Consider the following 10432-nt stretch of genomic DNA (forward strand, 5'->3'; position numbering starts at 1 on the left):
TTCCTGGTTTCTCTTCCTTTTATTAGAAGGACATGAGTCATATTGGATTAGGGCCCCACTCTTATGACCTCATACAACCTTAATTACCTCCTTAAAGGCCCCATCTCCAAATATAGTCACATTGGGGATTATGACTTTAATATACGAATTTTGGAGGGAACAATTCAGTCCAAAATGGTACTCAATAGCCACATGTACCTAGGCATAGCACCGTACAGTTACAGACAACTTGAAATTGATTGTGTCTATTTGCTAGAGACACACTGACTAGGGGCATTTCTCAGTAGAATAAAAAAAAATGAAAGTTTCACAGCTAAAAGGAACTCTGGATTTTTTTTTTTTTTGGTCACTCTTTTCATTATGTCCTCTCCCTATAATGTAACATACTGACTTCATGGTAAAGAGTTCTGTAATTAGGTGTTAAGATGATCCTTCCGTCCATCCTTTAACATTTCTCTCTTTTTGTTTAAGTTTATTTATTTATTTTGAGAGAGAGAGAGAGAGAGAGAGAGAGAGAGAATGAATGAGGGGTGAGGGGCAGAGAGAGAAGGAAAGAGAATCCCAAGCAGGCTCCACAGTCAGTGCAGACCCCAACTCAGACTCAATCCCATGAACTGTGAGATCATGACCTGAGCCGAAATCAAGAGTCAGACATTTAACCAACCGAGTCACCCAGACACCCCTATCATTTAACATTTCTTGTTTCCAATCAGTGAATCATTTCTGAGAATAGATATTATGGTGTCATAAGAACTTTAACTCTGTCATTCAAAGCCACACAAGTGGCATTCTTTCCAACCTAGCAAGAAACATAAAATAGCCTCTGTCTCATGCTAGATATACCATCTTGGGAAGGGACAAGATGAACTTTCTACACTTATTTTTTAATAGGCCAGTAGTCTTATTTTTCTGTGGAAATATGAGTAAGTTCCGTGTACTATGGAAAATCACAGATTTTGGAGAGATCTTTGGATTGCTGATTTTGAAAAGGGAGAAAAAATGTTAGAATGAACAACTTAAAATCCCAGACCTTTTAAAATAATGCTCTTGGGTTATTTTGGCCACCACAATCTATACAACAATGGTAAATAAACCCATTGCCAAGGTATACAATTTCTGCATCTCAAGGATTTTGAACTTTGCTGTCGACTATACCTGAGACACACTTGACCTTGTAAATGAAAAGTACATTAGAATGAGGTCTCTCTAACATTCTGCATTACTCCTCCTCCTCCCTTGCCAGAGTCTAGATAATTAATGAAAGAGCTTCCTTTTCTAAGTCAAAACTGGATGTGCCAGAGAACAGCATCTACATGTGCTTAGTTTTGTCACCATCTAAATCTTAGCATTCAGGTTGGAACACACTCCTAAAAAGACCTAATGCTGTTTCAACGTGTTTAACTAGGGAAAGAAACCTGTTCTCTTTAACTGCTGGCACATAAATATATGAGAAGTAGATAGTGTTCAATCATACAAAGAACCTTACACTGTATTATTTATCAGAATGTCTGCATTCATTACAGGTATTTCTAATATGTAGTACATATTTAATACATCACAGTCTATATGTGTTTCCAGTGTCTTATACTAGAGAGAAGTCTCAATGCTAGATTTGGTCTCTAATTTTCCAAAAAGGAGGGCTTGAGAGGTGTTATTTTTACATCTGAAGATTTACATTAACCTATACCATCCCCATTTCACCGAACTTCCTAAAATGTACATTCCAAGACATGACTCATTCCCAGCCAGAGTGGCAGGATATGCCTAAGGGGACAAGATTCCAAGAATCATTAGAGTGGTTGTCTTCCCTTCTGCAGTAACTTCTTCAGTAAAGGTGCTTTATCTGAAGACAGAGAGAGAGAAAGGGAGTGAGTGATTGAGAGCAGGAAAAAATATTAATAGAGGATTACCAAAGGGCAGTAGTGGTGATACGGTGTTTCTGGGATTTCTACTTCCATCCTTTGGAGAGAACATTGGAAGACAGAGGGAATGAATTCAGGAGTATGCTTATAGATTCCCTCAAGGCTGTTCATGATACCAGAATGGAGAATACACAAAGTTGTCCCTTCTGAATCTAAAATTCAAAAGATAGTGCTCTGACATGGAAATCAGTAGAAATGTTTACACTGAAGACAGAGAAAGCAGAATTTAATGTTGGAAAGGATGGGTCATGGAAGAGAAGCAATACGCTTTATCACTATTAGGGTTGATACAAACCCATGAGAAGGGTTGTTCTACAAGCAAGAAGGTGATTTGCAAATCTTACCTAATCATTGTAAAGCACACTAACAATTACAAAGTTGATTCATATATATTTATCCCCATTTAATACAACCTGGCTGTGAAAGACAGCAGAGTGGTTAAGTGACTTGCCTGAAGTCACAGAGCCAGTCAGTGGCAGAATTTACACATCCTTCACCATCCTCCACTGTTCAAAGGGAAATCAAAAGAGATCAGTTCATCCTAGCAATTGTGTCTAATGCCCATATGATGCCTATAACCAGAACTGACTTGGGCAGAAGGGGCATTACCTCAGGCCACCAAAAATGACAGGCCAAAGTAGGGAAAAAAAATTGTAATGGACTGTCCTGTTAGGTAAGATATGTAATAAAGCAGAACTGTTACAAATTTCTGGACAATGTCCCTGAACATTCCAGGCAGCAGATAGTAGGAAACAAAGGAATAAGGTAAATATGGATGGACCAGGAGTTTCAAAACAAAACTATTCAAGGGTAAGTAAAAGACAGACGTGAGGTCTAAACAGCATGCACAGAGCGTGGAGATTCGGCAAGATTACATAATGAAGTCAAGAAAGTGTAAAGGCAAACACTAGCACAGCCAAGTTGAAGAATAAAGGGCGATTGCACCAGAGATTAAGATAAATAAAATAATAAGGCATTGTTCCAGTACATAAGGAAGAAAAGGTCAATGGAAAAATAAACGGGACCTCTGAGAGGCTTGCTGGGGTAATTGACAGAAGAGGAAGACAAAGCTCTTTTAGTAAAAAAAAAAATAAAATAAAATAAAAAGGAACAGGAGGCCTTGATTGCCTCAAAGCTCCTCAAGGCTACTAACAGGGAGAAGAGGCAGGGGCTTAGGGTCAGCAACCAGACACATCAACAGGGGTCAGTTAGAAGGTAGGTGATGAGATATGCACTAGGGTGACAAGAACTTGAAGTATTAAAATGGAGAAGCACACACTCTCACAGCCCCCATGTCACTGAGAAGATGCCCAAGATATGGAAGCAAAAGAGAGACAGAAACCTGTGGACATTGGAAGGAAGGGAGCTAGACCAGAGCACAATCCCATGAGGGAGTGGAAGTCCAGGAGAACAAGAAGGATGAGGAGAGAAAGAGAAGGGGAAGGGTATGGAGAGGGAGAAGGAAGGAGGGAGGGAAGGGAAGAAAGGGAGAGAAGAAGAAAAAATGAAACTCTAAAATTTAAAAGACCACAATGTTAATTAAGCCAGGAGCAAATACTGGAAGTAATTAGCCATAAAGGGAAAGGAATTGAGGTGTGGGGGAGGAGGACTGAGCTGTCCCTTCCCTGGATCCTGAGTGAGAGGCTTTGGACTGAGTGGATGCAACTTTCAGAGTTCCAGCTCCAGCCCTGGCCTTGTCACTTGCTTAGCTGTCTGGTTCAGCAAAGGGTAAGACCTAATGACCTCCTACAGCTCCCCCCAGCTGGATTTTCTTTGGTGCCATCTGTCCAGGGCTACAAAAACCAACTCTAGGGAAGCAAGCATGCCCTGCTAATAATGTCTTTCTTGACTTAACCTCCTTAGCAACCCCCATCCTTTCAAATAATAATACCCAACATTTCTTAAGAACTTCCCTGCAGCCAAGGAATATATATATACTCCCTTGAGCCTCACAACATCCTGATAAGCTAAGAGTTCATAGTCTTTTTCCCGTTTTACAGGTCAAAAATGAAATAACTGGCTACGGTAGAATAGGGATTGAAGCCCAGACCCTGTGATTGCAGAGGTTACAAGGGGGTCCTGGAATCTAGGGCTGGATCCACAGACAGGTGGACGCCACCGGACCCACTGGGAGCAGGTGCTGCAGTAGACTGGTGGAAACCTCCAGTCGCCTGTGGCCTGGCTCTGGCCGCATTCAGCAGTTTCACAGCAGGCTAGCCACCGACTCCCAGAGGTAGGGCCCGCGACAGACAGACCAGGGCAGGTAACAGGCTCTGGACGCCGGGCACACAGTCATCACCAGAGAAGAAAGGGATAGGCTCAGAGAGACTGGATTTGAGGCCTCTGGAGTCCGGAAGACTTCCACTGGAAGACGTCAAGATGGCATGTCTCTGAAAAAAAAAAAAAAAAAAAAAAAAAAAACCTGGGCCGGGCCTCCAGGTGGGGGATTTCTGTCAGGCATCCAGAAAAGAATGGAGACAAGAGATACAAAGAAGGGAATTTAAAATGTGGAAAAGTTTCAGTACGAACAGCACAAGCCAGAAGATTTAGGGACCCCTTGGCCATTACTCCTACCTTTTCAAGCCTCACTTTGGAGGCTTGCCTACCTGCCGGAGGAAGAAGAGTCGGGCAGTTTCCCTCCTTGCACTTAGACCCCCATTACCTCAAACGATTGTTAGTACAAGCTATACCTACCTCAGAAGGCTGTTTTCAGGATCAAAGAATACAGTGCTTGTAAGGAGCCTGACAATAGTAAGTGCTCAACAAATGCTAATCCTTGCTGTTATTTGTTGTTATTCTTTGCTCTGTAAAAACAAAGCCATAACTATACAAATCCTCCCTACTTGCGCTGTGGGGAGAGGAGTGTTCTCAGGACCAAATGAGTCAATCCTAGTGAAAGTGCTTAGTACAGGAGGGCTCCATACACGACCCTCAAGCCTCAGAAACCCCTTACGCCCTACAAGGTTTAACACTGAAGGAGGCGGGAGAGGACAGAGCGTGGCCCTTCCTTAGCTCACAGGTTTCTTTGCGGAAAGGAGCAAGTTTCCCCAGGGAGAGCGAAGCCTGAGCCGGCGAGCCAGTGAGCCAGTGAGCCGGCTCCCCGCCTCAAAGAGCGCAGCCAGCCAGCCCCCACCCCCCCCCCTCCCGAGAGCACCGCGCCCTCCCGGGCTCGCGCGGCTGCAGGGGGGTGAGCGCCCTCTGACTCCGCAGGGCTGGCGAGGCTGGTTCTATCGGTGCCCCGGGAGAGGGTGGGCGAGCCCGTGCCGTGCCTGGGTGCAACTCGGCAGCTGCTACACACGGGCGAGGGGTCTGCCCTCGCAGATGAGGGCCTCAGCTCCAAGTTTCACTGTTATCAAAGACAAGACTTCAGACGAGAGTTCCTCTATTTAATTTTCGACTAATACATTCGCAAGGCTTTTTAATTGCTTGCAAATGCATCTTCTCTGTACGATTATGGAATCCGTGTTGCCTGTCGGCTGCAAGGCTAAAGCGGAATACAGATCCGCGTTAGGCTTTTGACAAACAGCGCGGAGGGCGGGGTAGGGTCGTGATGGAGGAGGTTTAAAAAAAAAAAAAAAAGGAAAGGAAGAAAAAGGAATAAAAAAAAAAAAATCAATGACAACCCTTAAACTGAAATGACTGGAGAGTCTGTCAGAAATGTTAATTTCCCCTAAATATCCCAAAAGCTCTTTTATAAACTGGTCTGCTTTTTCTCGTTTGGAATTAGGTAACGTTTTACGCAAAGTGGCCCTTCTGTTGTTGAAAGTGGAATTGGGGTAGGGGGAGAGAATACCAAGAGAAAGTAGAAATGTTATCACATAATCACTGGAAAAAGGATGGAGAAACCTTTCCAAAAACATTCAGGGTCAGCGTCAGGCTAATAGAAATAGGAAAGACAAGCAATTCCTTCTTGGCTGGGAGCGGGTGTCTGACCTCGAGTCCCTCCCCATAAAGGTCCATGCTGTCCAAACCTTTCCTCTTGAACTATCCTGGCCCTTGTAACTAGGCCAAGTTTTAGTTTCCTGGCTCCTGACTAGAATTTTCCTGGTATTTGGAACACTCTTCTCTCTCCATCTTACATCACTAATGAGGAAAAATGAATGAACCAGGGATTGGGATACTGTGTGGTCGACATTTGCCTTTTAGCTCCCTGAAGGATTGTCCCCACCCGCCTACCTGCCGGTAGGAGCAGTAAGTGGGAGAGATTAGAGGATTCACACCGAAAGTGGTCCTTGGATAAGACCTTTCCATTGTCATTAAAATCTTGAGAGATTGTGAAACTTGAACCTTTTCCTCTCCCCCTGATCGCCCCCCCACCTGCCCCCGTAGGGTCCTGAGAGCTTCCTCTGTTGTTGGCTCTTAGAGTCCCCAGGCTGAGCTTAGAAGCTTATCCACCCAGGGAGGAGGCATTCAGAGGGCAAGGGACGCAAGAAGAGGTGGAAGGTGCTTGAGCGAGGATAGAACCAGATACTGCTAGGATAGGACTCAGCAGGGGCCCCTGGCTGGCTCAGTTGGTAGACTATGTGACTCTTGGTCCTGAGTTCCCTGAGTTCAACCCCACATTGGGTGTAGAGCTCACTTAAGAAGGAAGTAAGGATGCTGCAGTCCTTGGCTGTCTTTGGGCTCTCTAAAGGCTCCTCTGCTCTTTATGTGCATCCAAAATAAAGAGTGGAAGGAAAGAGGATTGGAAGGGTTAAGAGAGGTACTGATATTCAGATCATACCTCTGGTTTTGCTTTGTGGAAAAAACATCTGCCTACTATATTGCATCTTCAGTGCTCCACTGTTTCCCCGTACAATTACCCTTCCAAAGCCAGGGTCTTTGTAATCATGAAAATGATCTCCTATTATGCAAACTCATGTCTGGGTTATGGAACTTCATGCTCCACTGTGGCAGAACATACTAAATTTCATTATTAGATAATGTACACACTTACTCTGTTAAAGCATAAGTTTAATAGATTTGATCTCATCTCTACCTTCTAAAGAGAAGGAGGGAAAGAAGGAAGGAAGGGAGGAAGAGAGAAAAAGAGGAAGGAAGATACTCTGGTTGGTTTGAATATATCCAAGAAAATAATTTTGGTTAAAAATATCCAAATAATTAGTCTAGTCCATTTCACTTAGCATTATGTAGGCAATTTTGTGGGGGAAATCTATTTAGGTAACAGGAAAACACACAAAATCCATTTGGAGGAGCAAAGGAAATCCCAAGTAGGAAAAAGAAGGAAGAGGAGGAGGGGGAAGGGAAAGGAGAAACCCTTGTTTAATAAAGTTAGGGTAGACACTTGTTTGCTAGTAATTGTCCACCAACTTCAAATACACAGTGGGTGGCACATCCTTTCAGTAGAGTTGTTTGGGATTGGATGAAAACTGGGGTGACTTGTATGGTACCAGCCTAGAAGCTCAGGGAGGGACCTAAGTTTCCCATGCCAGCATCTGAATTGTAGGAAACAGTTAATAAACTCTCTTTTCTAGCCCAGGATCCTAACCAAAACAGTAATGATAGATATAAAGATTGCGGATTCCTAAAGCGACTGCGGTAGAACAATCCCTCCTGGAGTGTGGAGCATGGAATCAGAAGGCAGAACAGAAGTGCTGGGTGCTAAGGGAGAGTCTTCAGCTTCTAGGGTGCGGGGCTGGCGGGGTTTCTCCAAGGCTTTTAAGAGCTAGCTCAAGTGGGCGGAAGCCGGCGGGGCCTTGGGCTCAGGCTGGGATGCTCACTACAGGTTTCTTGAGGGAGGGAGCCCCAGGCGATTGTCACCGTGTCTCCAACTCGCCGTGGCCAGTTAATTCAATTACGCGCCCGCTGGAGAATGTGTGGCCAATCGCTCTCCCTGAAAGGGGCAAAGCAGAGAAAGAGGAATTAGCTTTGCTGAAAAGCCCAGCCTTTGGGTCAAGCAAGATGGCACTTATTAATTGCTCAAGACTATTAATTGGATGGGAAGGGAAGATGGTGGGGGGGGCGGGGGGACTGCCTGACAGAAACAAATCCTGCGCGCGCGCGCTCACCGCGCGCGCGCACACACACACACACACACACCAAGCACAGCCACACACCTGCCTCGATGAGTTTCTTTAGAAAAGGGGCGCGCCGAGCAACCCCAGAGCAGATGGAAGGGAGCGCTGACCAGTATGTGCATATGGTGCGGATGATTTCCCCAACTTTTCTTTCAGGGACAGACAGCTTTTTTTGTTGTTGTTGTTGGGATGAGGCGAGAGGGAGCAGTTGGCCAAATGGAGTTTCCCTACAGTTCAGACGCTGGTGTGGGAAGCTGGGACATTGGGTGGAAGGAGAGATTTCAAAGGCAGATGTGGGCCCTGGCAAAGTCGACCCTTTAAAGCTAAGAGACGTACTTTACCCTCCCTGCTTAATTTCCTTTAAATACAAATACAAGTGTTTTTTTTTTTTCCCTCATTCTGCGTGATCTTTAGTATCCTCTAATTCCACAAGGGTTCAAGAAACACTAAATGAACCCTGGATGCCTTTTGTCTTAGTATCAGGAAGTCACTCGGGAAAACAGAATGGGATAGGGAGTGGAATGGAGAGTTAAGATTGCCAGCACTTCCGTGATGTCTTGAAGTATCTAGAGGGACGAGACAACTAGAGGTCATTCTGTGGATGTACTCAGCTCGAGGCCAGCTCATTACCAAAAGTAGCAGAGATGCGGGGGCTGCGTGTGGATCTTCTCCCCGACGGAGACAAACACATGGGCCAAACGCGCTGGCACCAGCAGGGCCGAGCAGGCGGTCACCAGTCCCGAGCCTTCTCGTTGTTCCCAGGGGAGAAGGTTTTACGTCTGCTGCCTGGACCTAAGCCGGGGAAAGAAGGTCCCTTCGCCTAGAATGAAGACGTATCTGACAGTAGGGGAGTTGGGGGAGGGGTTTGCGGCTCTTCTGAGAAGGGGCCATCCTTTTCCACTTCAGTTAGGACCCACAGGGAAACCAACATCATCCAACAAGAAAAGCGAGTCTGGCAATTCCCAAGATAACCTTCGGGCTCTACACGTTGGGGCGGGGGCGGATGTTGTGCCTTCTCAGAGGTGGGGGTGCCTGGGATTAGGTCGTGGGGGCAGGCCCTAACTCCCACAGACTGTTATTTATGTCGTCTGTGGGTGGAATATAGAGACCTCACTCAGTCCTGGCAAACAAAAGATTCCGCTGCAAGCATTTTGGGATTCAGCCCCTCAGTGCCAAGGGCACTCATCTTACACGCTCCTACTTAAAGATCAAGTTGACCATTCTTTCTTTTCATCTTCATTGGGCTCTCATTCTCCTGACTTCATTAGACCAAAATATAGAATTTCAAGAAGTTGGGGGTGGGGGAGGGGACGCTTGCACACCTTGAAAAAGGGAGCAAGTGTTGGCTGCTGACCCTTGTGCAGGGCTGAAGCATCACGGATCTCCATTTCAGACAGTGCATTTCAATTCTTGTCATGTGCCTTTGTCCATTTATATAAAGCAAAGAGCGCTGAGTGACAGCCCCAGTTAGCCTGCATGAGCAGATCCTAATAAACCCTCCCAAACCCCGACCTAAAAAAAAGAAAAAAAAAAAGAAGCCACATGCCTGTTTGCCTGCGGCTTATTATTAAGACACCTTCTCAGTTTAAACACATAAAAGCTAACCAAATGAAATGGCAATTAAGACTAAATTACCCCTTCTATCTCTGAGATGAGTCTATGGGGCCAGCCAGTTCTTATGAGATAGACAGGGTTGGAGAGGGGACCTTGCAAAGCCTCAGTATTGCGGGCATGTGGCCACCACGAGCCCCTCCAAGTGCTAGAACACCTGGTGGAGGAAACTGAATTTTGAACGAAGTAAAGCTCAAATACTGTTTGAAAGTCAAGAAATCCACCAGAGAGACAGAGATAGGTGTGCACTGCCTCCTGTCCTCTCTGTAAAATATAACTTCGAAACATTTGAGGGTTATTTTGGGGTAATAGTGTTCAAATACCTGGTGTCACTGCTAAATGGTCTGCTACCCTCAACCCCCAACCAGCCCTGTTTCTGAAAGGGAAGAAGGAAAACACAAAAGAGGGGGGAAATGGGTTGGGTTGGGGAGTGAAAGACAACGTTTTACCTAAATGTAGAATCTTGTCACACGTCTTTATTCTCTCTTATTTTTCTTAAATATATTGCCAGTTACACCATTTCTTTATGATGAAAACTTGGGGCTGTCCACCGTGCCTATTTATTTTAAAAGCTGCTGAAAGTGTAAGCTACCGCAGGGTGTTGCCTTTCAAAAAAGGAAAAAGAACCCAAATTCGATGTAAATATGGAAAGAGCAGTATTGTTTCCACTTGGGCAAAGGCAGTCACCCCAATCTGGGTGAAATTGATTTGGGTGCTCGTTGGAAAAAGCAGCTTTCAGCATCTAGAAAGTGGAACCAATAGGAATGAACACTTACTCATGTAAAAGGAAGCTTTAATTAATATATATTTCTATCCCTAATATACACATATCGAGGCTAGATCTTTATCTTCGCAATAAAATGTGTGCAAATGCTCTCTGTA

This window comes from Panthera uncia (assembly GCF_023721935.1).
Source record: "Panthera uncia isolate 11264 chromosome B2 unlocalized genomic scaffold, Puncia_PCG_1.0 HiC_scaffold_24, whole genome shotgun sequence".
Taxonomy (NCBI): Eukaryota; Metazoa; Chordata; class Mammalia; order Carnivora; family Felidae; genus Panthera; species Panthera uncia.